This window comes from Echeneis naucrates, chromosome 6 (genome assembly GCF_900963305.1).
Source record: "Echeneis naucrates chromosome 6, fEcheNa1.1, whole genome shotgun sequence".
Classification (NCBI taxonomy): Eukaryota; Metazoa; Chordata; class Actinopteri; order Carangiformes; family Echeneidae; genus Echeneis; species Echeneis naucrates.
In genome coordinates, this window is record NC_042516.1 from 22,921,626 (window position 1) to 22,948,205 (window position 26,580).

General features: G+C 43.9%; 1 protein-coding gene across 5 annotated transcripts in view; it reads right to left on the minus strand.

Annotated features, from left to right (window-relative positions):
• Positions 1-25,858, minus strand: part of mef2d (myocyte enhancer factor 2d) — an 86,261-nt gene extending 60,403 nt beyond the window's left edge. For all 5 annotated transcript variants that reach the window (XM_029505076.1, XM_029505073.1, XM_029505077.1 and 2 more), the window contains exon 1: positions 25,648-25,858. The gene's annotated coding sequence lies outside the window, so the exon portion shown is untranslated. The remainder of the gene's footprint in view (positions 1-25,647) is intronic.
• Between the last annotated feature and the right edge of the window lie 722 nt (positions 25,859-26,580).

Sequence of the window (26,580 nt, forward strand, 5' to 3'; positions counted from 1 at the left end):
TTAATCGGGAGACATTTCCTCTTAATGTCAAAAATTGTTCTGAGTGCTTCGAGCAGGAGGAAACTTCTTCACTCTGTTTTTCTTGTAACTGTTCCAGGCAGCCGTTCATGTCAGAGCAGCGCTCAACTTCTAATTGGCTTTATGGACTCATCTGCCATAACTCATACAATTACATGGTTTTGTTTCTGTGAAAAAGTAATTAAGATATATATATAAAAAAAAAAAAAAAGTTTTCATCGTTTCAAAGTGCTCGCTCTGTCTGACCAACAGTCCAGGACTGAAGAATGATATGAAAGCAGAGAAAATTAGCACATCTTATAATCTTAACGTTTTAAGACTGCTCTGTTCAGCAGAAGCTGTTGTCAAAGAAAGACAAAGACACGAGATAGAGAAAAAACAAAGAACTGTTGCTGAAGACTCAACGTACACAGTTAAAGACCGACAACACAAGAAGAATCACATCTGTCAATTAGCTAATCTAGCACTGAACCTATTAGTTGTGAATTATTTTCACAATCATCAGTAATGATTTTTGTCAAATCAACAAATCTCCAACGGTGGGGCTTTGTGTATTGATCCGTTTTATACAATTGTTAATCGATTACCTGTTAATGTTGTTAATGACACCTGGATATGAATATGTTGTTAATCGACTTCCAGGTCAAAGATTTGGGTGTATGATAGAGCTGAAGGTTTGAATCACCCTCTCCCTGACCTTCCTAGCTGTCTTATCCGAAAGGGGAAAAAAAAAAAGAAGTTTGAGAACGCGTTTCTGTCACTTGAAAGGGTTGTTTGACTGACAGCATCATCTTTACAGTCTCATCAGGACAATGGCTGCAGTTTTGTTTTGTAAAAATCCCTCCTGAGAGATCTTTGTCCATCTTCAAACCCGCCGCAGGCCTGACAGAATGAGGGGGAAAAAAAAAAAGAAATAGACATTGTCGGGATAAAACACTGACGATATCAACGGTGGGCGTGAACTCCGGGGTTGACGAAAGTCGCCAGTCGAACACGTTCCATTCAAAGGGACCTTGTTGGGGGGGGCACACGTCATTTCTCACGAGTACTATCAGGCTCATCATCCATGCAGGTGAGTGGGAGGAGGAATGCTGTTGTTATAGGCACAATAACAACTGACTATTTTTAGCTAAATGTTTTGCGAGATTTATCTGTCATTAACTGTGAAATGTGGGCACTGCAAGAATGCTGAAGGCACTCAGTAACAACAAACACTCAGCAGAGAGTCTGGAGCACACACACACACACACACACACAGGCTGTGCTTTGAGAAGTGAACTGCAGTGCTTTCAACAGATGAACCCTCCCTGAAGACAACAGGTCTGAGCGAAGCCACCGAGTCCTGAATGTTTATTCGAGTGGTCATTTGGAGGCAGCTCAGAGAGGCATCTTTCCGTCAGGCCACAGGAGGCCCGAGCCAGGGCGGCTTTGTTGTCAAGACACCCTTCAAAACAAGTGTTGAGCAGCTGCTCTGAGGACCGCAACTCCATCCACTCTCCTTTCTGAACGCTTTTTAAAATGAGCCCGTCGAGGCAATAACCAGGCACGTGACGCTGTATTACAGCCGTGACTCGGCTCCTGAAAACTCATTTTCTGCCAACAGCTCAACGTCTCTGAATGAAATGGTGGCTCCCCCATTTCTGTCCAGCCAAGAGGATAGTTAGAGAGAAAGAGAGCGCGAGAGAGAGAGAGAGAGAGAGAGAGAGAGAGAGAGAGAGCGAGAGAGAGAGAGAGCTAGAGAGTGTGAGAGAGAGAGCGAGAGCGAGAGCGAGAGAGAGAGAGAGAGAGAGAGAGAGAGAGAGAGAGAGAGAGAGAGAGAGAGAGAGAGCCTTTTAACAGATACAGAAGACACAAAATCAGACCTTTTTTTTTTATGTGAGGGAAAAATAATAGACCAGCTTGGGAGGACTACGTCCAGACGACCAAACACGGATCAACAGCTTCCTGTTAGCTTTCGTTTTGACTACCTACAGCATGAGCAAAGAAAACACCAAGGTCAAAGTAAATTAGCGGCTACACATCTTAAGAGCGACACCTGAAGTAAACATCATTAGTTTTAACAGGTGTCAAGGGTGCTCACTCGACACAGAAATGGCCATGTAAAGCCTCCCATTCCAGGGAGAAAAAGAACAGGTGTGATGTTATGAGCTGCGCGACAACACAAGCCATCAGCTATAAATCTTCACGACTGCCCCCACCTTCTTCAGCTCTCAAGCCCCCACCCCTCCGCCCCACTGTCGATCCCCTCTTGGTAGATTTTGAGGGCTGTGAGGAGGACGAGGAGGAAGGACGGGGGGGGGTGTCGGCTTGGCGACTGACGACGGAGAACAGGCCACACAGCAAGTCACCTCGCACTCCTCGCTATCTACCTTGTAAAGTCCTCAGAGGCGCCAGCAGCCCTCCCCACCCCCACCGACTGACACGCACGCACACACACACACACTAAACTTACTGGCTTACTGGGCTGATTAGAGAAAGCTAAAAATCATTTTTAGTCCGTCTTTTCAGCATTTCAGCTGAAAACAAGAAGCAGAAAATGTGTATTGGTGTTGGCCAGAAGAGAGGCAACATGAACATTTAAAAAATATATATATAACATTTTCTCCTGGAGTAATTATGGTTTTAAGCAAAGCGGCATTCATGCCAATTCAATCCAATTATGGTTGGTGAAACACACACACACACACTCACTCAGACCTGCAATGTCTCGATCGGCTGCTCTTACCGTCAGAGATTAGAGAGACCAGAAAGCGTTGCGGAAGTTTCGATGCAAACAGAAAGAAAATAAAAATAAAATATAGAGGGGAAAAAAAAGGAGGAAAGAAATCGTTTAGATTCTAGGTTGACGCCTGTTAATTTGAAAAAGAGCTCCGAGTTCCGAGATAATTCCCAATTCCCGGATCGGAGGGAGAAACAGGGTCCAACTCAGAGCAGCACATGTGCCACTCCAGACCTCCGACTGCCGAAGTGACAACTGCTGGAACGCCTCACTCTGGACGCCCCAAATTACCCTTCTCACTGGACACCAACACCATCGACCCCCCCTCCCCAACCACCACCACCACACATACCCTCACCATAGCACACAAACCCCTCCCAGGTCACCCTTTGCCCTAATATGCCTTCAGCAACTGCCACCAATTCATCAGTGTCCCTCCTGGCCATTGAGACGCTCTTTAAAAGGACGTTCCACTGTTGTTCTTTCTTTTTCTTATCTGTAACAAGTATCAGCTAATCATTTTCTAAACAGCTTATTCATATTTACAACCAATATATCCCTTCTTTTACTGCTTTCAAGACTCCTGAAAGTAAAGTCAAAACACAAATTCAAGTAATTTATCAAGCGGATAAATTTCTGCTGATGCTCGATGAAGATGTCACCTTTGATGACTTAAAAAAAAGAGTGAAATGATTATGAGCTTTTTCTTACTTTACTGAAATAAGCAGAAATAGTTGTATAAAAAAACACACCTAAAACAACAAAAACTGTGTGTTTGTGTGTGTCAGTAGCTGCCTCGTTAGCTGAGTGTGTCAGATCTTTGTTGCACACAAATGTGTCCCTTGTGCACATGTGAGTGTACGTCTTCCATTTGGATCATGAGCTGCTGGCAGTGGGATGGCAGCTGCCCACATACCTTTTGTTCCAGTAGACCCTTAAAAGCCCCCCCCAACTGAAATCGACACACACACTGCACTGCCTCACACTTACATGAGAGTTTAGTTTTTATTTTGTTTTGTTTCTGCTTCTCTCCTAGTTAAGGTAATAACAGCCCTTTAAAAATGTTTGCTTCGTGTTGTGTGCGGTTCATCCGAGGACGCCGTTTGACCCCTCCTAACACACAAGTAGTTGGAAACGATTTGAGATCTTTCTGAAGTGCTGCCAGGTTTTCATTTGTATCTCACCAAACCGGCTCAACAACAGGATGGTGATACAATAAATCCAGCAATGCGCACAACGCAAACATTTGACACAATCTGGATTTTCAGTGCGTTATCTGTATTCGCAGAATCTCGTGTCTGGTTTTGGTATTTTTTGAGTTTTGAGCCTTCTGGTGTCGTGACACTTCGCTCTACAGCTGCACCGTCACATCTTGCGTCCCTGTCAGCTCTGATGACGGGCCCTGAACTTTATACTGCGTTCAAACCTGTGGAAATCAACGCCCCCCTCCCCCACCCCAAATGCCTCACGCATACTCGTGGAACTGAAGTTGGTGAGATGCGGTAAGATGACCATGGAGTCGACTGTAAAAGGAGAGATTTGCTGTCTGTGAAAGCGGCTCTGCTTCCCAAGGAATGATTCGCAGTCCTCGCCCTTTCTTGACCTTGAAATCTCCGAGGGGCCCGAGGAGGGGGGGTGGGGGGTGGGAAACGGGAGGCCAGGAGTCGGTTAAACAGTTGTGTCATTGAGTTTCCACACAGTACAGTGAATGTATGTATGGGCGCAGGCGTGTCTGGTCTGTGCCCAGAGCGCGACTGGGTTAAACAAGGGGCAAAAATTCCAAGGACCACTTTGGTCCTGAAGCAGTAACTTATATGGAAAAATCTCAGAGGGGGGAAAAAAAACTATCTGGAGCAGGAAATCTGCCCATGGATGGGAAAAATATACAGCATCACTAAACACAACAATCCCAATGTCAGCGCACTGAGGACACAATTACTTCCACAACAAACACAAGCGCTCAGTGACCGCCCCCCCTCACCCCCTTTCTACGGGTTTATCCCGCTTGCCATCCACATTTGTCGTCCATGTGTGCGGCTGCCTGTGGGCCCTCCATGTTGAACACACGGCGCTGGCCCGGAGCCTGAAATGGGGATCTATGAGCCTACCTCCGCTCTTCCTGAGACAAACGGCAGCACCGGCCAAGACTGTGTGGTGCTGGCTCCATGCGGAGGGGATCCGGCACCGAGGAGAGGTGGGGGAGGCACGAACGGCGAGAGAAAAAGGATATCTATTCTCTCGTCTTTCACAGAGAGCGGTGAGAGGAAGCAGCTACTTTGCCCAGGGGCAGGTGTATTTATGTTGAAAGGAAACGCACAAGCATATAAGCTGCAGCTCCCGCAATGATAAACATCCATCCGTGTAGCTCCAGAATACTCCGATTCAGTCGTGGAAAAGGGTAGAAAAGGTTTGTTTTTCTGCGTGAGCCGTGTGCTGTCACAAAGAAGAACTCCAGAGGTTTTGTTGAAGATGGGTTTATTTGCTACTTTGTCTTTGTTCGAAATGACTAATAGGTTTGTGAATAAACATGATATGCTTTCAAGGGTTTGACAGTGAATACCCTGATTATGCAAATCTGCCTCCCTCCCGTGGATGGGGGTAAATTAAAAAAAAAAAAAAAAAAATGACAAAGCTTTTCTCTGGTGTGGCACTAATGTGAGCTTTTCTCTTGTGTGTGACCTACATTATTGAGGAATTCTCCACATTTTTGTCACAGTCTTGACAATCTCTCGCAGCAATAATAAAAGCACGCAACACGAACATCTCAAACAGAAAACACACATCCGTGCACGACGGGGGCTCGCTCGCTCGCTCGCTCTCCCTCTCCCTGCTCCACATTTTCTCTGCCAGCATCCAGAGAAAATCTGAGCCCCCGAAAAAAGTGTCGTTTAAATGTGGCACCGGCACGGCAATACTATAAATGTATGGGTCATGCTTTGTGTTGGATGTCTGGTGTCCCAAAGCGCCTTTGGTGGATCAATCCAATTCACAGTCCACCTTCACCCACTGACTTCCACCATCAGAGGCAGCATTATGATCTTTTAAAGTGTGTCGGGTCAGCGTGCCTGAAATAAAATAAAATAAAAAAAAAAAAAAAAAACAAAAAAACAAAAACACCTACACTCTAAAGGATACACACATTTCTACAAAATAAACACATTAATTTGTGGAAAAAGGAGTGGAGGGGCATATCTACAGTATATTTAAAAGGAGGTGTGTGGCTGCCATCTGCAAACTAAACTGACCGTGAGATAAAGCAATTGGTCGTAATCCAGGTGGATTTGGATGATCCGCTTGAATGAAAACAACATTCAGCATCCAGTCTTTATACTTAAAGAGCTTTGCAAATTGAATGTCAGCTAAATGTTGGAAGTGCTTCCTTAAAATTCTCCAACGGGCTCTGGTACTTTTCTGTTCTCCTCTAATGTTGTTGTAGCTGTTTTCTTCCCATTCTTTTATGTCACCACGTTTCCTAAACAGGAAGTGATTTTTAATATGTTTGTGTGGATTTGGTTCATTAAACTAAGGACGTTCTTCATTGGGTTTATTCACAGCTGCAACTGGCGTCTCATCTCGACGTGCTGAGCTCTCCCAAACTGCTGAAATTTGGTATCTCCCAGCCCCCGGAGCTGTCACAGCTAAAAGGTTAAAGGTCAAGAGCGGCAAGACGAACCATAACAGACGCAGCAACCTGTTCCCTTCAACTGTCTGCCTCCCTCAGCTGCCACCTCCCAAAGTCTGTCCCTGCAGCTCCTGGCCTTCTGCCTTTCCGGGCCGTCACCATTCACTGGGACAAAAGATCAGATTATTCATATCCAGGTGTCAAATGTCTGAAAATGCTGCTCTACTATTTATCTGCTTTCAGATTAAAGGCCGTTTTCAGATGAAATTCATTGATTTCTTGTCATCATAATGAGGGAAACAGGTATCTTTGAACTCAACACTTGTCTCCCTGTGTACTGTATTCTATTTATATGCGTTAAGTGTAGTAGTAAGCTCTTTCTGTCTCCCTGCCAAGCGACCTCAGGGAAACAGGACCTCGCTGTGCTCTTTTAATTAATGCTTGATGCTTGTTGCTATATTATATTTTAATCTATCAAGCAAATTAAAGCCGTAAATCACTCAGCGCTCGTGACTCCCATATCAGCACGATCGACTGTAGGGAGGCGAGACGTTTAGCTTACGTCCAGAAAAATAACAGCAGACGTCTGGAGTCAAAACTCTTCCAAAACTTTATGGGCACTGACTAAAACGTGACATTCAGAGGCATGCAGTAGATCTGACCACCGCTCTGCCGCACAGCTCCATCAGTTATGTTTTTTTTTTTTTTTTTTTTTCTGTGTGTGTCCACATTTCTGAAGATGTTAAAGATCAAGCAAAAGTTGAAGGACGATCATTGAGTTTTGGGGAATGAATTTCATTCAATCAGCTGAGTTTATCCCCTCTGACAGGTTCATGTCGCCGCTGACATTCAACGTTAAACTTGGCATTAAGCGCGGCCCCTGTTTCCATGGTTACCTGCCGTTTTACGTGCCACAGTTAAACCTTTGACCCAAGTCACCTTCGAGGTGTCACGTTATACTTGTGGTTCCCAATCTGGGGGGTCACTAACAACCTCTGAGATGAAGGGGCAAAGCGTCAAAGCTTCAGAAGATGATTTACAGATGAAGACAGAAAAGAAGCATCTTTTTTTTGTTTTTAACATATTTTTTTAAATCCTTTTATTCACCTAAAATCTCTTTGAACGGAAAAATATGAGACAGAAAGGGAAAAACAATTCATGGACGTTTTTCTGTGTCCGGTTTCTCTTTTCTCTGTCATGAATGCATGTGTAGACTGAATATGTTTGAGTTGTGGTCATATAAAAAGAAGACGTATGAAGATGCACTCTGGGAAACGTCTCAGACAAATCTATCATGAAAATAATCCGCCTGAGTATAAAATAATTTGTAGAGCAGGAAGGAACATGGAAACCAGCGAATAATGAGCATGAGTCTGGCTTCAGACAACATATACAAACAGCTGAAAACACAAAAACCGCATCAAGGAGTCCGCCGAGTCTCTAACGGGTCCACAGTTCAGGGAACTTGTTGACAAAAGCGAAGCCACGAGTCAGATTTTCCTCACCAGATCTACAACGGCCGCTGCCAGAAGGTCCAGCTGTTTGTTCTTGCTTCCAGAAACAAGAAAACCAAAAAGAGGAAAAAAAAAAAAGTTTCCAAAGCACTAAAATACTGAAACCCAGCGCTGAGGACTTGTTTATTTAGGCTTTGGTCAGATGTTTTCTGATTTAAATCATTTTTCTTCAGTTTACGTCTGTATTCTGTTTCAGCAAAGTTCTTGTGCAGCTGCTTTGTGTTAGAAAAACATGAAACGCTGATGCGTTTGAGAGGTTTGTCCTTTTTTCACTTGAGGTTTTATTTAATAACATGTCCTCAGAAGGTGCAGACTCAGATATCAGCCTGGCTCCGGTATAAACGAAAATTTAAAACTTCAAATATCCTTTTTAGACAAACTCATAAATTCTGACATTGTGGTTTTTTTTGTTTGTTTGTTTGTTTAGTTTAGTTTTTTTTTTTTTTTTTACTATGATGAGTTTCATTCATTTTGTATATATGGAGGATCAGACTTTTTCCTTTTTAGAAAGCTGTGCTAAAGCTGTTTGACACAGGCAGGAAAAAGGCAAAGCGGAATCAGGTCGTCGTAGCGGCGCTCCACATGAGGCACAAGGCGCCGGGTTGTGTTGTTTTGTGCGCAAACAAATCCCCGAAGGCAACGAGGCGTTTGATGTGCAATGGGGTGGTGAGGGCCACACGGACCCAGCCCCTCCCCCACTAACCTCCACGAGCTCTCTGACATTGACACACACACACACACACACACTTCTCCTCAGAAACAGCTGACGTTTTAACAGGCTTACAACAGCTGACAGGCTACAGGTGGGGCAGAGGGGACCCTTCATAAGCCCTCCAACCCAACCCCCCCCTCCTTTTAGTGCCCAGCTCATAATTCGCCTCAGCTACACACACACACACACACACACACCTGTTGTGACTCCAAAGGAATTGTCCTCTGTGAAAAGCCTTCCCTCGTACTGTATCACCCACCTACTCACACAGTCCCTGTCAGTACATTAAAACGGAGGCTTTATGCCCCCCCCACCCAAAAGAAAAAAAAAAACAAACTCTGGCAGCATGTGTTTGAGTGTGTGCGTTGTGTCCAACGATGACAACAGATGCTCCCTTAGACCAGCAACTATGGGCTAAAAGCACTAAGCTCCTTTGCTCTGCTTCGGTGGAGCCGGTGGCGGCATTACGGCAGGGAGAGAAAACCACGCCGTCATGTTAATCCATAATCATTTTAACCCACAACGCCCAGGTTTTCACTTCAATCACCGCTGTGTACAATCACAGCGACAGTTTGACCATATGATGTGGAATTTATAATCCCGAGGTCACGCTTGAGTCAGGAAATAATCGACCTCTAAGTCAACTAGTTTTATTTTCCCAGGGTATTAACGCTTCCTCGATTGTTGAGAGTGAAACTTTCTTTTTCTTCTTCTGTTTTTTTTTTTTTTTTTTTTGGCATTTGGATTCTGCAGCAACACGGCGAGACGCCTCCTTTGTAATGGGGGACTAAAAGGCTCCGTCACAGCAGTCTTATTGAGGAATTTGTAAATGCCACACCTCACGAACATTCGCTGAACGCTTTTGTCAGACAAAGTTTCCTGCAACGTGAAATGTGGCGGCACGCAGGCGGGATATTTAGGACGACACCGACGATCGTTTTGTAAAAGAAAGGGGGGGGGGGGCAAATAGAAAAGGAGAAAAGCTGAGGAGAAGAGAGGGGATTTGAAAGAACAGCACTTTTTTGGATTGGATGAGAAAACCATGGGGTGAAAAGAAGAAGAAAAAAAAACTCATCTCTGGATTATATATTCTTGCTGGGTGTGCAAAACAGAGCACAAAAAAAAAAGTTTCCATGACTTCTGGTGCAAACTTTCTAACCATCAAACCCGTTTTATTTGCTACTCGTCAATGCCGACTGTGACAAAGATGATGATTTAACAACGACCGTTTACAGGCTGAACTGTCGAGGCCTCAAACCACAGCAGGGAGCTCCGGTACAACACTGAGGTTTTGTCGTCTTGTTCGACTCGTCTACGAGCCAAACAGCAGATAAACAAGAGAAGGTCAGAACCCTGAGCCTGGACGGGCTGCATCGCATCAGCTGTGCTCACGTATACTGTATTTTAATACTTTAAATAACACGTTGGTGGGCCACTGAGTCAACGGAGACAGTGACTTTCACACCAGAGACTGTTCCTCAAATCCTGTTTCCAACCACCGAGCCCACGTTGGTTGCTTCTAACCATGACGACAGTATATTCCTCATCGTGACTAACCGAAAGGGTTTTAGAAAGAAATGAAAGAGTTCTTATTCCTGCTGATCAGCAAAATAAGCATTAATATGGCTAAACTGGATCTGGTGGGTGTGACAATCCCATTCATTCTTTGATATTTGTATCTTTCTGGCGTAGACGTTTTATTTCAAAAAAGTTAATCCGTTGCTAATTGCTGACAAAGGTTTATGTAGCCACTTTGTTTTCTGAAAAGGTTAATTCAGAGTGCACTGCTTCGCTGCTGCCATCTTGGCGATTCCCAATTCTGGATTAACTCGCAGCTAAAACAAAAACGGGCACGCAGCAAAGTTTACTGCGTGTCCGTTTGGGGCAAACACACATCTTTCTGTCTGACTGTCGCTCAATTCTGCAGAATTTCACAGGTCGCTAAATAATAAACATGGATGCAGTTCTCATGAAGGGAGAAAATGGGCCTAACTTGGCTGTAAACATGTTTATTTCTGCTGTAACTTCGAACACGGGAGTCCGTGGGGACTGACTCAGTGCTGGAGTCAGACTATAGTGGCCATTTGAGGAGCGGCAATTATTAGCACTTCAAAATTGGTTTCATTTGTTAGCTGCTTGACAGCTACTGGACTTTCTAATTAAGGTAATTGGATATAAAACCTCATAAATGGATGAATAATTAAATAAGAACGCTGTCCAAACTGCTGTTCTACGTGAACCAGGCAAAAAGTGTGATTGGTCAGGACTCAACCTCGTGGGCAAAGACTAAGCGGTGCGAGAAGCAGCAAACGCGGTGGAAAGATTTCGATTTCTTTGAGAGTAAAACCAGAGCAAACATTAAGATTGTGAACTTGTGATTCACAGATGTGATCTTCCAGCTGCCGTTACCTCACACTGACAAAAAATAAGGAAAAGAAGCCAAATGATGCTGATCAGCACAGGAAGATTTGAGCATATGCTGATCTTGGCCTCCCTCTGCTCTCGTTTTTCCTTGTACTCCTTTCATCTGTATTTCCTTTCTTGAGAAGGCAGGACTCCTCTTTCTCTCTCTCTCTCTCTCTGAGCCTGGTGGTGTTCCAGCTGTAATGTGATAACCAGTTCAATAACATAAACAACTGCCAGAATCCTCCAGAGGAAGGATGCAGAGAGCGCGCGGGAGATGGTGTGTGTGTTGTGTGTGCATGAGTCAGTGGGTGGATGTCTGTGTGCGCTTTGGTTTTACATGGGAGCGTGTGTGGGCTGGAGAACAGGAGAGGCCTGGGCGAGAGGTGAGGACGAGTCAGCCATTGAACACCATCAAATAAAGCGTTATCTAATGCCTGCGCTGACACGGCCCGCCAGAAAACAAGTACGCTCTCTATCGACTGAAAGCTCGGCAGTGCCTTTGCCGGCGAAAAAACCTTCCTCACTCGCTGATGCCGTGAACTGAGATTGTACATCAGAGCACGGAGACGACTTTCAGCAGCACTTTAAAGAGCCATCAGGGTATGTGCTCACTTTCTGAACATAAATTTAATGACTTCTACGGCCTTTTTTAATGGCTCCAAAACACAGAGAAATAAAGTCTCTGTGGCTAAAAGGTGGGAAACAATGATACTCATGGCTCAAACAAAGTAACCCCCCCCCCCCCGAGGAGAGGTACAACAGGGAAAAAATCTAGCTATCCAAAACATCCAAACATTTCTAGACATTTATTAGACCTTCAGGTCTTTAGGATAAGTTGTCTTCACCCATAGACGACGGATTGTCTGTCAATCCTCAGTCATGTTGGATTGAAAATGTAGATTTAATCCATAGTTGGATCTATTTACTAAAATGACAATGAATATCCAATAACAACAAAAGGTCAAACACAAAGTTGGGCTCCAGCTCCCCAGCCATGCAGTCATATTCAGCGTGTTGAACAATCCACTTTGGACCTTCTGAAATCTGATGCGTTGAGTTTGTCGTCACATTCTTAGTTTTTATTAACAGATGTTTCTTTAGTTTAACATTGTGGGAAACACTTTTTTTGGTAAACAGAGCCAGTAATTCCTCCTCTCCCAGCCTTCATGCTAAGCTAAGCTTAGGTTGAGTCCATGTGACACTTTGAAAGTGAATGTCACAATTTTATGCTGCACAACAGACGTTAGCTTCAAGTCAGTTCACGTCGTCGTCTTGGAAAATGAAATGTAATCTACAGTAACACGACAATTAATTAACTATCAAATCAATAACAAACAGCTTAAAGCAACCCAGAACAATAAGAGGAAGAACACTACCTGTGCTGTCTGGTGTAAAAGCTGTTTTTTTAGGCTTTCAGATTTAATCCAATGCGCAGACGGAGTAAAACTAATGGAAATGATGGTCAGGCAGGTAATACAGCACACATTTTGTGCCCCAGTAACACTCGCACACATGAAGAGATACAGTGTGCTGCATGTTTCCTTGCATGAATACACATCAACACGCCTGGAATCATAGCAACATCACACGCCAACATGCGCCCAGAGAAGTGAAGAGTTTGACTTTGGACAAGTGAAAAGGGGATTTTTCTGGCTGCTCCTCCTTTTTTCTTTCCTTTTTTCTCTTCATGGAATCATTTCCAATTTTGGTTAATGTCTAATTCTACACAGAGGAAAAAATGAAAAGGAATAAGCTGCCTCCCGTCCTGTAAACCGCCCCCCCCATCCCAATTTCTCCACACTCATTCTCCACGTTAGCTCCGAGCTAACTTAATGAGCCCTGCGCAGACGGTCCCATAACACCGCCACAGCTGTGTGACCGTAAAACAGCGCCACGCCCCAGCGACGAGGAGGTTGATATACATTCAGATATTCAAATGAGGCCGTAACCTCTCCACCACGCTCTGCTGGAAGTGGAGCAGAAGTGTGGGAGGACTTCGATGGGAGGGAGAGACCGCTGGGAGCAGGAAGAGGGTGGGGGGTGGTGGAGGGGGTGGATGAAGGCAACATGATGATGATGATGAAGAGCAAGAAAACGTCAGGACTTTGGATCAACGAGAGGCAGGGTGAGGATGGGAGGTGAGAAGGTGAAAGAGAAGGAAAGAGAGAGGGAGATTGGGGGTGGGTGGTGGTGGTGGTGGGGTGGGGGGGGGTTGTGTGAGAAGCCTGGGTGTAGTGTTTCAGCTCCTGGCTCTGCTGCTTGCTATTTCAGCTGTGCAGGAACACTGGCCAGCAGCCCGTGCTCTCACGCCATTGTAACCCCGTCAGTATGGTGGCACAGCACTTGGGCTGCATTCACACTGCAGCTAAAAGTCTCCAAACCCCCCCCCCCCACCCCCACCCCTACCCCTACCCACCAACCACCACCACTTTTCTTGGAATAAGGAAAGGTGACAGAGGTTAGCATTTAATTTCCTCCACTTCCAACAGAGATCACACACTCAGATCCTTCCAACCTGTATGGGGAAAGAGAAAGAAAAATAAAAACTAAAAAAAAAAAGGGAAATAGCCTCACGGTGACTAAGTTGGCCTCACGTCATTCATCAAGTCACGTCACACGTTTTGGCTCTGAGGCCAGCCCGGCTGAGCCGACACCAGCAAAGAGGAAATGGGGCAGGAATGAAAGCCAAATCACAAAAATAAAACTAAACAAACAAAAACAAAAACAAAAAATGAGCCGGTCGGTTGGCATTTAGGGAGACGCCTTGATTGAGACGGATCACGAAGGAATGCGGTGCAGCCAAAAGAAAAGACGAAGTGAGTGAAGGGACGTTTGCTTTTCAGCAAGTCAAAGTCAAATTCAGCAGCAATTTTTTTTTGTGTCTCTCTCTGCCTCTTAGTCAAAAATGGTTCTTCAACCTTTTCTCTTTTTTTTGTCACCACAGTAACAAATAAAACGATATCTGGCAAAAAGCAGCTGAGAGTCGGTGCTGCGATTATGAAACGTTTCTGCTTCTGGAGGCAGAATGATCTGTGTCCTCTGAATATTTAGTAATGCATGTGAGGTTGCAGCGCTTTTAGAAAACAGATGTATGACATTTCATACAGAGACAGAGAGAGAGAAACTCCTCCTCTACTGTATATGGCTTTTGTGTTGTAGCCTCTTCTTCTCTTGTAGGTGTGCGGCAGCGCTCCTTGATCCCTGTTCCAACTCACTCACTTTTTCCTTTATGATCTTTAGTGAGGCATTGTTCTGGGAGCTCCTTGGCAACAATATCAGCTAGACCTCTGTTGAACCCTCAGCGAAGCGCAGCAGAGACTCTGCAGCTTGAGTCATTGGACAGCAAAGCCTTAATCTAAGCTGAATATAATGCAGCCTATTGCTGCCCGTTGGTAATTCTGTATCTCAGTAATCCTCCCGGCTCGCGCTGCTCTCACTGGATCTCTGCCGTTCCCTGTATGTAACGCAAGAGCACGGAGTTGTGAAATATGATGAATTGCTGATTAAAATCATGACAATGTAAAATAAAAAAAACAAACAACAGCAAAAAAAAAAAACAGTGCAGGTTGTGTATCTCTGCCAGACATCGATGAGATGTGGTATTCAGTCTGAATACTTCAGCCTTCAGTCCCACGTTTAGAAGAATCCGCCCTCTTTCTTTGCTCTGGAGCATAAACACTAACCCCCGCCGACCTTTCAAACCATTTGACCTCTGAGGTTAATGAGCTGAGACGACCTTGACCTCTGACCTTCACGTGGATGGGGATAAGTAAAGAAACTACAGGACAGTGGCTGTGTGTGTGTACGTGTACAGTCCGTGTGCAGCTTGAGCAGACGCTGATGAAGAGCATGAATAGAGCAGAAATTGTATTTATATTGAAAAAATATTTGAAAAGACCAGCCTGACTCTTTCTGCTGTTACTTTCAGCGCTGTTCATTTCGTTTATCGGGTTTCTTCTTTTCACTCTCTTAAAAAGCTCCACGACCACTGAGAACCTAATGGAATTTTAAATAAAAGGCCACACGGCTGACGGTTCGCCAGAAGCTGAACTAAATGGATTCAAATTGAATATAAGTGGATTTTGACACCACAGCCCAGTCAAGGTCAAGCCGGAGCTTGGTTTCTGCAGCAACTCCCATCTCCAGTTCGCCTTATTTAAGGCTAATCCTGCAAATTGTGCCGGGTTTAAGTTGCATTTAACCTACATACAGGCCGTAAGGTTGTGTCTTGATTCCAGGACCACCGGCCGCTGATCCTGTTGCCCACTCCGTGTACAATGTCTATTTGCCTAGCTTTGCATCGGATGACCTCGAGTATATTAAAGGAAGGAAAATACAACTTAATCTGGATGAAGTGCTGAAGCTAAATGCAGGAAGGCAGACAGAGAGAGCGAAAGAGAGAGATATGACAAAACAGCACAGACACACGGAGATGAAATGTAATTAGATGGCCAGATTCCTAAAGATTCCATAATCCCTGATCAAAATAAATGTTACGTGCGTTCAGTGTTTTCGTTTGCTCATCTGTTTCTACCTCGTAGCCAAAAAACGAGGTCAGCACAGATTTCCATTTTGGCTCCAAAGCTGGTTATTTCCAGCAATTTCTTCCGAGGCGGAGCGGATAAATTTAGTGCCCTGAACAAGATATTTTTAGCAAAAACATAAAATAAAATCAACAAGCGAGTAGGATTTACCAGTGGTTTTTTTTAATCCCGTGTAACTTTTATGTAACAGATTTCCTCGAACGGCTGCAGCGAACGGTGGGAACAGACCTGATGAGCTCGCATTTTATTCATTAATTAATCACAGTTGTATATTTCTCAGTGAGTAAGTAGGTAGGGCTTCATAGTGTAGCTCCAGGGCACTTTGGCAGACCCCTCAGATACAAACCCTGTGACCTTTTCATATTACAACACATCCTCTCTACAGTCCAGGCCACCCGGCTGCCCTACTTCCCCAGAATCCCTCCACTGAGGACACAGCGGCGGTCTGCTCTGCTGCTCTCTGTTTATCTGGGAGATGAGTGGAAAAGTCTGGTACACCGCAGAGGGTTGATTATAATTTTAGGCTGTGGTGACAGTCAACAGTCAGAGCAAACTTCACCAAACGGGAACATGAAATCTAACTTTCCCTTTCAGCACAGGCCCGCCCGCCAACTGAAACCTGAGACCGGCAGTCGCCGCTCGTCCAGAAAAGCCAGGCTAGATCGGTTTGTTTTCACAGCAACAGCACTTCACGATGTTTTGCATCGCATTTCCCTGATTTAACCAAAGACTGTTAATATCAGGCTACTCCACTGACTCAAAGGTTAAAGGTCATTCTGTTTCCATTTAAAAGTGCAATGGGTACTGACCTTCTGACCAAACTGTCCCAAGAGCTGAATCTCAGGAGCTAAACTCTTCATCCTCACACCACATCCGAAGGTACACTCATTACACATGGATCATGAATTAAAAGCCAATTAGCCAACATGTTGTGACTATAATTTACTGCTGTACAGCTGTGATGTGTGTTGGAGCATCTGTTGGAAAAGGCAAGAACAGAAGAGAATTATCTGCTTTAGGAAAAATTGGTTAGCAGATAATTTAGCTGCTGTCTCTGCTTTTTAAACAGTTGGCTTTTTTTAAAGGTCCCATAAAATCTGAAGGTAGATCTCCTTGTCTGCTCACAGCCTGTATTCACAAACTGAGCCGTCAGGGCTTATCTAAACTTTGTGATGTCACAAGGAAACGGTCACCGCGCTCAGTCGTGTCCCAAGTCCAGATCAAGTCCAGACCTGGACCCGCCATCAGACTTTGCAGGATTTGGTTTCTTTGGGTGTTTACCTGAAATCTCTAACTAACTGCTGTAACCTCTCCTCTGATTGTCTTCTTTCTTTCTAAACTAACAGCATTGAGGCTGTTTCAGTTCTTAAAGCCAAAAAGATCTTCTTGTGGACATCAACAGATAAAAAGTGTAAAGTACAAGACTTCATCAAATCTGCCAGCATGGAGGAAGAGCTGATATTAAAGGATCAAAAAGAAGTTCCTGATTTTTTGCAGGCCAATTGTTTGTAAACCTTTCGTATGACTCAGGAACTGAAGCCACACCCCTTTTCCCTGACTTCCTAAAAAGGTTTCTGGGTTCCTGAAAACGCTCAGAGGGTTTGTCCTTGACTTTAAGCATTAGCTCTGGATATGAAAAATTTCCCAAAATAGCTCCAGTATTTCTGTTTTCCAAATTGTGATGAAAAACATGTCAGTCAATTTGATTTCAAGAGAAAAATTCCAACTATAATTGACATTCAGCCCTTAAAGTTTCAGTACAATGTGAGGTATTAGCTATTTAAACGGCTTAATGAAGAGCAATAAAAAAAAAAAAATGACTGCCGATGTGAAACAGTTTAGTTTTTTGGGAAATCTATTCAATCCATGAGTCATCTCATGAGCTCCGCTAATAAAAAAGTCATGTATTTAAAGATTGAATCATCTGTGTTTGTTAAATATTGAATGATGAAGTTAGTGGGGGGGGGGGTGTTCCAAGCCGGTATGTGGAGACGTGTTTGACATTTTACTGACCCCTCAGACATTTATACAACAGCATGTCCCAATGAAGATGAGCTACAAGACCAATTGCAGGATATTGCAGCATCAAAACCCGAAGGAGTTCCTCTGGTGATCATCTGAAATGATGAGAAAGTATAACTTTATCAAACTGAGTGCTTCAAACCCTCACAACAAAAATATACCGGGGGCTGCGTGACGATTCCCTCGCCGATCCTCGCTGACTCTTAAATAAACCAACACAGTAACTCTCTCGGAGGACAGATGATGTTCTTCAACACGTCCTTCCAAACACACAAATGTGATTTGTTTGCACAAAAGGGCTTTTAAGCCTCAATTATTAATTTCCGCAGAAGCTTACAGCAAAGACTGATATGATGAAAAATGGTATAACAAGATGAAGCTTTTTAATTTTATCACCTCCCTTTGTTGGTCAGTACAGGAGGCCGTGACTGCCCTTCTTAATATCATCATCTAAACCGCATTTCCAGTATCAGTCCAAGCAGTTTCAGATCGCATCCATTATCTTTAAGGCACTTTTTGCAAGATAATATACAATATTATCCTCCTGGAAAAGAGCGAGAAACATGTATACTGGATTAAGTGTTTTTAAAGCTTCAAGGCTGCAGTTCTGTCTCCCAGCGTAGCCGCGAGGTTGAGCCCATTTTTTTATGTGTATCCATGCTTTTAAAACCATTACAGCAGGAGAAGAGGTGAAAATTAGCAGGTTTACAGCAAGTGTTGTGTTTACATCTATGCCGACTGCAGCCGGAGATGATAAATACCTGTACGCAGGCTCGTTTGAACCAGGTCTAAAAGGTTTTGCCTTTTTCATTGACGGAAAAAGCCAGACGATTATTATTAATATTTCACATCAAATTCGTCGAGTGATGCAGCTTGAGCGCTTTATGCCATAGATACGTTCTGCTACAATACAATAATAAATAATACTAAATCTTGGCAAAAACATCCATTAGTGAGACCGTCAGCAGGAAAATACATCTGAAAAAGATATGTTTACAAATGTAAGCTATTATTAAAAAAATGCATTTGCAGTTTTGCCATTTGAAGAAGTCACCTTGAATTCAATTTAACATTTCGACAGTTTAACTGAAACAGAGATTTATTTAATCCCAGATCTTGCTCCTTCATAAATGTCTCAGGCGGGTCGTGCAAAAATGAGGTTAGGGCGGCGCTGATAATCCCTCTAAAGGTTCAACATTAGATGAACATTTGATTTGTCTGGGAGAAATGGTCCCAGAAATCCTTCTGGGTGTCCAGCAGCAGCTGAGGAGCTCACCCAGACTGCAGCCTGTCCAAAACAAACACAGCTAAACTAACAACAAACCTCCACCGGGCTGTTTGAAGTAGCCTCCATCCTGCATAATCAACACTCCACTCCACGGCTCTCTAAACCGCCACTTCACAGAAAAACACGCTCTTCTGATGGGCCTCCATCGCCTCCCTGTCCCCAGGTCAGAGGAGCCCCGCCCCCCTCCTATCTGCTCATTACCTTAATTGATGTTTAACCCGTAGATCAGCAGCTGATGATGGCTCAATTAAGAGCTTGCTGGAGGACGAGGATTAGGCGGTTTGTTGCCTTGCAGCTCTGGCCTTTCTGGACCCTAATCCCACACCGCAGCCCCGAGAGGTCAGCGCTGGGCCGCCATCATGTTTGCAAATAACACAGAGATCACATCATGGACGATGGCTATGGCTGATGACCATCTCCACCATCACTTCATTTCAAATTCGTTCGATCTATCGCATGTCGCCAAAAACCGATCTGGATTTACTGTTATCGGCAACAAATAGAAACCAGCAATCATTCACATCTGTTGAGCTGACGAAGGCAGTCACAAGCAACTTTTCATGAAAATAATGCTTTATTCAACATTTTATGAGAATTAACTCATCTTTCTATCGACTTGTCATTTGACCTTTTTTTTTTTTTTTTTGACTTTACCAAGTATACCTAAAAAAAAGGAGGCAGCAGTCTCAGGAAATTAAAAGTCTGACCTGAGAATGTTTCTGGAGAAGACTTGACCAGTTTTTGGTTTCTGATGTAGTCGAAACATTTAGATGTGTGCGCTGAAGGTTTTGACACTATCCCTACCTTCCAGCTTTCAAGCATGAGGCTTTGCTGGTGTTATTATGACGGTTGATGGTCGACTGAAAAGGATCGTTTTTGAGCTTCGACAGCCCGCCTCAGGAAAATGGACCGAGCACAAACCACAGACTGAGCAGGACAGATGCTCAGATTGAGTGTTTTAGCTACAAGTGTTCCCAGCTGGTGTGAAAATAAAAGCTGGTAAAATATAGCAGAGGAAAGTAAAGTCATAATTCGTTAAAAATACAGGGATCAGTTACCTTTCTGCTAAATTGCAGATTTTCAAGCTTGGCGAGCTAAAAGTATATGAAAAGTGAGAACTTTTTTTTTCCTCCAGTAATTTGTGATATTTGCCCCTGTTGCAATTCATACTTATTATTTTCATTGATCTGTACAGATTCAGTGTTTTGACTTGATTTCAGAAAGACTAAAGTAAATACAGAAAAGCTGAAAATGCAAAAGTTTGAAGCCATATTTGTTTAATTTATTGCAGCAGTGATATTGCAGTAATCTGCATCAGTTGTTGTGGTGGTGGTGTATAATTACAGCAACACCACTGAACAGGAAAGATTTGATTTGATTTGATTTGATTCTTGACCTCGAAAGTAGTAGTTCATCAAAACAAGTCATCGTAAGGTTTTAACCAACATTGCAGGGTAAAAGTATTTTTATGAAATGATTATTTTAGGTTAAAATATCGAATGTTAAGTTGTTGTAGCCTGATTACATGAATGAACATGAATGATCGGTGTGGGCACTACTGAGAACCAAACAATTACAAAACCCTGTGTGATGATTTCATTTTTTCTTCTTCTTTGCTTAGGGGATGTGAAACAAAAAAAAAAGGGGGGGGGATCAAATCCAAAACTGTGGCACGTTGAACTTCTCCACTCGGGCTCAGGCCAAAGAAAACAAACAGTATGTGTGATCAGCAGCATCAGGAGAGGCAAATCTCACCCAGTCTGGTTCCTGCGCTCTGCGTGGCAACACTTTTCTGGCTTCGAGCACAGAACGGGGGCCATTTTGAAATCGCAGTAGGGGGAGAGTGGATTGTGAGGTGAGGCTTGCTGCTGCTACTTCCCACATTAAGTGGCTGATGGTCTCCTCTTTGTACGAAAACACCTTTGGCTCTAAGTTCCATTTACAGAGAGGGAGTGAGGACACTTCTTTTGCTCTTTCAATGTGCCGCGGCAAAGCGCTGCCCTGCGATGATTGAATCATAGCCATAATAGCAGAAGGCAGAGGCCTGCTGTGCGGCCGAGTTCTTCCTGTTCTCCTCGCTCAGCGTGGGAACAGCCGTGGACAAAATCTGCCTTGGATGCAGCACACAAAGGAGGCCGTGAAAGCAACACGACTGGAGCAGGTAGTAATTGCTCCTTTCTGTTGAAACGCTCTGTCCATTTGAAAAGGAGCTTGGCTTCCAGTTTGACAGCCGTGGACGGGGGCACGCTCGTCTAGCGGCGCTCACGAGAAAGGGTTTTTCTCTCTGCAATTGCAGGAGAGCACAGGTCAGCCGCAGGCACACACATGGAAAACACATGTCCAGCGCTGAGGCATCTCAACTGTACAAGGCTGAGTTTGAAAAGGTAAAACAGTAAATTGGCAAAAAGACTGGCCCTCCGAGACCTCGCCTTTATTTCCTCCTCCTTGTAAACTGAACCTTTACTTTCCACGGCGTGCTGATGTCATTTTCTGCCCTCGCTCTCCAATGAAGCCTTGGCTTCAGCAGTGATTAAAGCTCATCAATACTCTGACCAGGCGAACAAACATCGATTGGTGAAAATGTGACCCGAGTTAGAATTGCAGCAAGTCCTGACTAATGGTGAGCTGTCAGGCGCTTCAGTTTAATTCAAATATTTGGCTTGGACCTCATCCAGTTCTCTGCACGAAGTCTCTTCATTACAACAATACCGTCATGTCGGGATGAGATTTGAATGTTTGATTAAAGAGACTCCACTAAACCAAAAAAAAAAAAAAAAAAACGATCATCGCACCTTCTTAAACTCCAATTTACAATATTTTTTCCAAAACTTTGATCGCTTCCTAAAAGATTTGAAATCATCTCCCATTGATCAGTTGATCATTTCATGATTAACTGAATCCAAAAATCACAATGAAATGTTCAAATCGTCTTATTTATCGGTGGTAAAAAAAAAAAAAAAATGAAATAACTTTCAACTTTTTTAGTGAAGCGTTTTCTTAATCGAAAAATTTGACGTAACTATCTCAGCAGAAGGTCCATTACCAGCTGTTCTGGAGCTTTCAATCATAACACATGAGCTTCCTCAGCAGATGGAGTCCTGTTTCCTGATCCACATTGTGGCGATTAGCTTTTGTATTGCTGGAGCCAACATGGAAGAGAAATTCGAAATCTCAACATTTTGAATTCCATCTGCTGAGGAAGTTCATGTGGAACAATCAAAAAGCTCCAGAACCTTTTTTTTTTTTTTAAATGAACCTGGCGGAGAGGCCAACATGTCAGCTGCTGTTTTCGAGGTCGAGTTGACTGACTTCAATCTGGACAACAGAAACATATCTGTGCATCATTTTTCCTTTCATGAAACAAAACAGATGGTAGAGAACAAATGTGCTGCACACTGAGCTTTTACCAAAGCCCAACAGGAAAATCCTGCGGAAGCATTTTACACTTCCAAAACTCTGTTTTCTTAGAGCATTGTAGCTAGACAATGTGCTGTTTTACGCCTTAAACTGCAGAATTTACTGTTTTAAAAAAAAAAAAAAAAGATTGTTTGTGTGTTTCAATCCTGTTTTTCTGATTTCAGAGTGAGGCGAAGTTGGTCTGAGTTTACTTTCGCGGCAGAATGAAGAAAGATTTTTAGAGTTTTTCCATCATCAGTTGATTGCAGCTCAAAAGAATGAGCAGAACTCACAATCTGAAAATCAGCTTTTACGACTGTCTATCAGCTACCATCCCCTACTACAGCCAACACGGTGAAGCACTTTGATGTGGGTCTAAAAAGGGGTTAACGCTGGTGAACACAGCTAGCAGCTGCTCATCTGACTCTTGACCAGCAGCTGCATTGATCATCCTTGCTCTGACATTTGTCTCTCAGTCATTAATGGCAGGAAAATGATCAATTAGTCAAGTAACAAGCGAATCGATCGTTGCAGCCTGGACTTCACTGGTAGCACATCCGAGCAAACACGCTAAAACAAACACACTGAGCTGCTGTTCACGCCGAAGACAACGTGGCTGTGCACTGAGGCCAAGTGGGCCGCCTCATGATGCCTCTCTGACAGACACCGACGCCGTCTGTAGCGCCTGGAGAGCACGACGGCCAGCTGCCCGGGTTTGCATTTCAGCAGGAAGCTGCAGCAGGAGAGCATGATTGTACTTCCTCAAATTAGCAGAAGGAGGGAGGCGACGGGGGAAGGAGGGGGCGTTGGGCGTTTTTTTTTATTTCCCCCCACTGTGTTTTGACTGAAGCCAACAGAGTACACGATGGAGCACATGGCTAAGAGCAAAGAGAAGGAAAAAAAAAAACAAAAACATAAACCCAGCCCTGTTTCTTCACAGACCTCGACTCTGTGAATATGGACGGATGTTCAGCAGAACTGATTCCAAGATGACTACAAAAACGAACCGTCGCCTTAAGTTTTGTCCTGGCGCTGCGTTTTACTCGCCGCTTTGGCAATCGAATCGACTGCAGTCACGCTTCTCAGGGACACAAAAGCCCATTACTGGAGCTGAGCACATAAGTTAACTGGAGCTTAAGCCCCTTTTACAGTTACAATATTTTGTTCAATTTATGGATTGTGAGTACACAAGCGAGAACACAGTCCTCCCTGGACTCTGCCGCATGAATGTAATATAAAAACAAGAGCCATCACGTCTGCAATAAGGTGCATTATAAACTCTTCCTTCATCTTCCAGGAGGAAACAAACACAAAGACCTTCAATAATGTAAGAACTGAGGCCACAGAGAAGTCTGAGAGGTTACAGCTCACAGGATGAGGTAAGGGGATGAACGTCAGAAACAGCTGAGCCTTTCTTTCTGTTCGACAGCTCAGACCAAAAAATAATAATAATAATAAACAATTCTGGTCACATACCGTGATCCCACCCTGTGCATCCACATCAGCTGACTTTTATCTGACTTGGCATTTACTAAACCGAACAAACACAGACGTGTCGCATCACCAGGAGACCAATGTTCAACGCAAATTCATTGTCAATTTACAGTGTTTTCAGCACACAGCTGCCGTTTGCCCAAAGACTTTATTTCACTTATTTCACTGAAGTGGCCTCAAACGGCAGTAAATTCTGAGCCCGAGCAGAGCAGAGGAAAAGATCTGACAGTGGAAAAGTCCAGTTTACTCTGGATGAAGATTGAGTCCAGGTTTCACCTCCAAGCAGCTCTAACTTGCTGCCTGTGAAGACCAGACCTCACTTCAGCCTGATAATAACCCAAAAATCTCAGCTCTTCACTGAGAATCTCCAGGTTTTCGCAGCGTCCGTGGAATCTGAGACCTTCTCCTAAACTACGACACTTTTCCCCTCTTTTCTGGACAAACAGTCATCTGTGGTCACGCTGAATCTCCGAAACGAACTCACCAAGAGCCACTAATCCGTCCTGCTCTGCTCTGCCGGGACGCTCTCCAGCACTGCTCAGCACCCTTTATCTGGACTGTCTCCCTCGGGATCCTGTGACACCTTTTTTTGGCAACCTGGACTTTACCTGCAGGCGCTGCTGAAACTCCTCATCTGTCCGTGCCGCAGCACATCCCTCTGCTGCACTAGATAATGATGTAATAGATAACAGTTCTCCTCCTGCCTCCTGACATGTGAGACTTCTCTCCAGAGACATATTCTCATTGTCTCCCTGCCCTCTAATCCCAGTCACCTGCCTCTCTGAGATGGTGCCAAAACCGGATGTGGTGGTGTGTGTGTGTGTGTGTGTGTGTGTTTGACAGAAGGAGCATTTCTCATCCCATCATAAATAAAATAAAAATAAAAATAAAATAAAAAAAAATCACGGAGCAGCTGAATTGACAGGAGCTTTATTTTGGGTTTATTGATATGATCATTACAGGAGCAAAATGGTTTCCGGGTTTGAGGAGGAAATTAGAAGTTTGATGGCACTCTCTCCCGGGAGAAAAGCAATTACGCACAGCAATGAGAGCACAATTGTCGGAAATGGGCTCTTGAAGGAGACATAAAATTATTGGAGCGACACAATGGCTTAAAGGATACGGGCAAGTCATCCATACACATACAGATCTGTGTCTAAAGATATATATATGTATATATATATTGATGGGGGGGGGGGTAGTTTCACTGATCACTCCAGCTTTCCCAGAGGCAACAACAGCGCTCCTGCCCTTCTTAATCTCGTCAATCTGTCAATTTACCGCGTAAAAAAAAACAAACAAACAAACAGATGACGCGATGAAAGTTGCAGAAAACGAAGCTCGGGCGCGTTTTCTGTCTCTCTCAGATGGAAACGGAGAAGAATCCCGTCAGAAACCTGGATGGCACCTGACGTAAAACGTTTGTGACAGCTCCTAATGGAGTGTTATTACGCACGACGCTCGGGATGAAAACACACACACACACACACACACACACACACACACACACACACACAGAGACACACACACCGGCCGCACTTATTTTACAAGGCATGAGGGAGACCTGTCGTGGAAGGAAAACACGCAAAGACACGCACAAGGGAACAAAATCACGCATGTAAAACTCATATTAACTTATGAAGAGAGAGAGAGAGAGAGAGAGTCACCACAACCACAACACTGTGCAGGTTAACAACTCCGACACTAAACGTGCAAAATACCTCCACAACAACAACAACAACAACAATAACAACAACCTGAACCAGCGCGTCTGAACACACTGTCAGAGCTGCCCGAACACAAGAACAGCACACAACATTACCACAACTACAATAAAATAAAACAAACAAACTACAGAAAAAGGGATGAAATGAAACGAAACGCGGACACACGCTGGAGAAGAGTGACTTACCCGAGCGGTGAATCCACATCTGTGTGCTGAGACGGCGGAGTCAAACGTCACTTTGTCGCATTCAAAAACGCGCACAAAGGTTTTTTTTTTTTATTTCTATTAGAATAAAAAAAGGTAAAAGTGTAACTCTCCGCCGAGCGCGGTGAGGCGCCAATTAAATATATATATTTATTTATTTATATGTATGTAAAAAATCTTCCTACTTGATGGTACACTGTAACTATTTAGTTCTGGCAAATGGAGCCTAATCTACCCTGAGTGGCGTCGCTTCCGTGATTGACGTCAGCTGCAGCCAATGGGAGCGAGCCGCCCGCTCAGACTCGACTAATCGAAGCCCAGGGTGGGCTGCGCGGCAGGAGGGGCCAGATGTGACGTCATGTGTGAAGATTTCATATCCCTCCGCTCGTCGTGTTTTGAAAGCGGAGACTCGCACTTTCGCATCTTTTTTTTTTATTAATTAAATTTATTTATTATTTTTTTGAAATAAATATCACATCCGACGGTTGTGTCGATTGTTGGCTGAGTTCAACAACTTGGTATTTTTTTTAAACAAAAGAAACATCCGTACAACCATCCTCATGATTATAAAAATGAACACTTAAGTTGTGGGTTCAACCGGCAGAAGGGCTTTTCAGTAACACACCTCTGTTTGTGTGTGTGTTTTTCGGTTGTCGAGCCAAACCTCCTCCGCTGGAGCAGATTTACTTTAAATGGAAGTCAACGGAGAGATGCAGCGCGGAGCACTACTTTCTCTGCCGCCGGCGGAGGAACACGATGTTTACAGTGAGGAAGGGGGTGAGTGTGAGGCGTGTGACAGGGCAGCACATGTTGGACACATTTTACTTTCACAACCTTTCCACTTCCAGGAAGTTTCAAGTGTAACCATCAAATAATTTATTGTGTTATACTTTTATTTGTTTGATTGCATGTGCG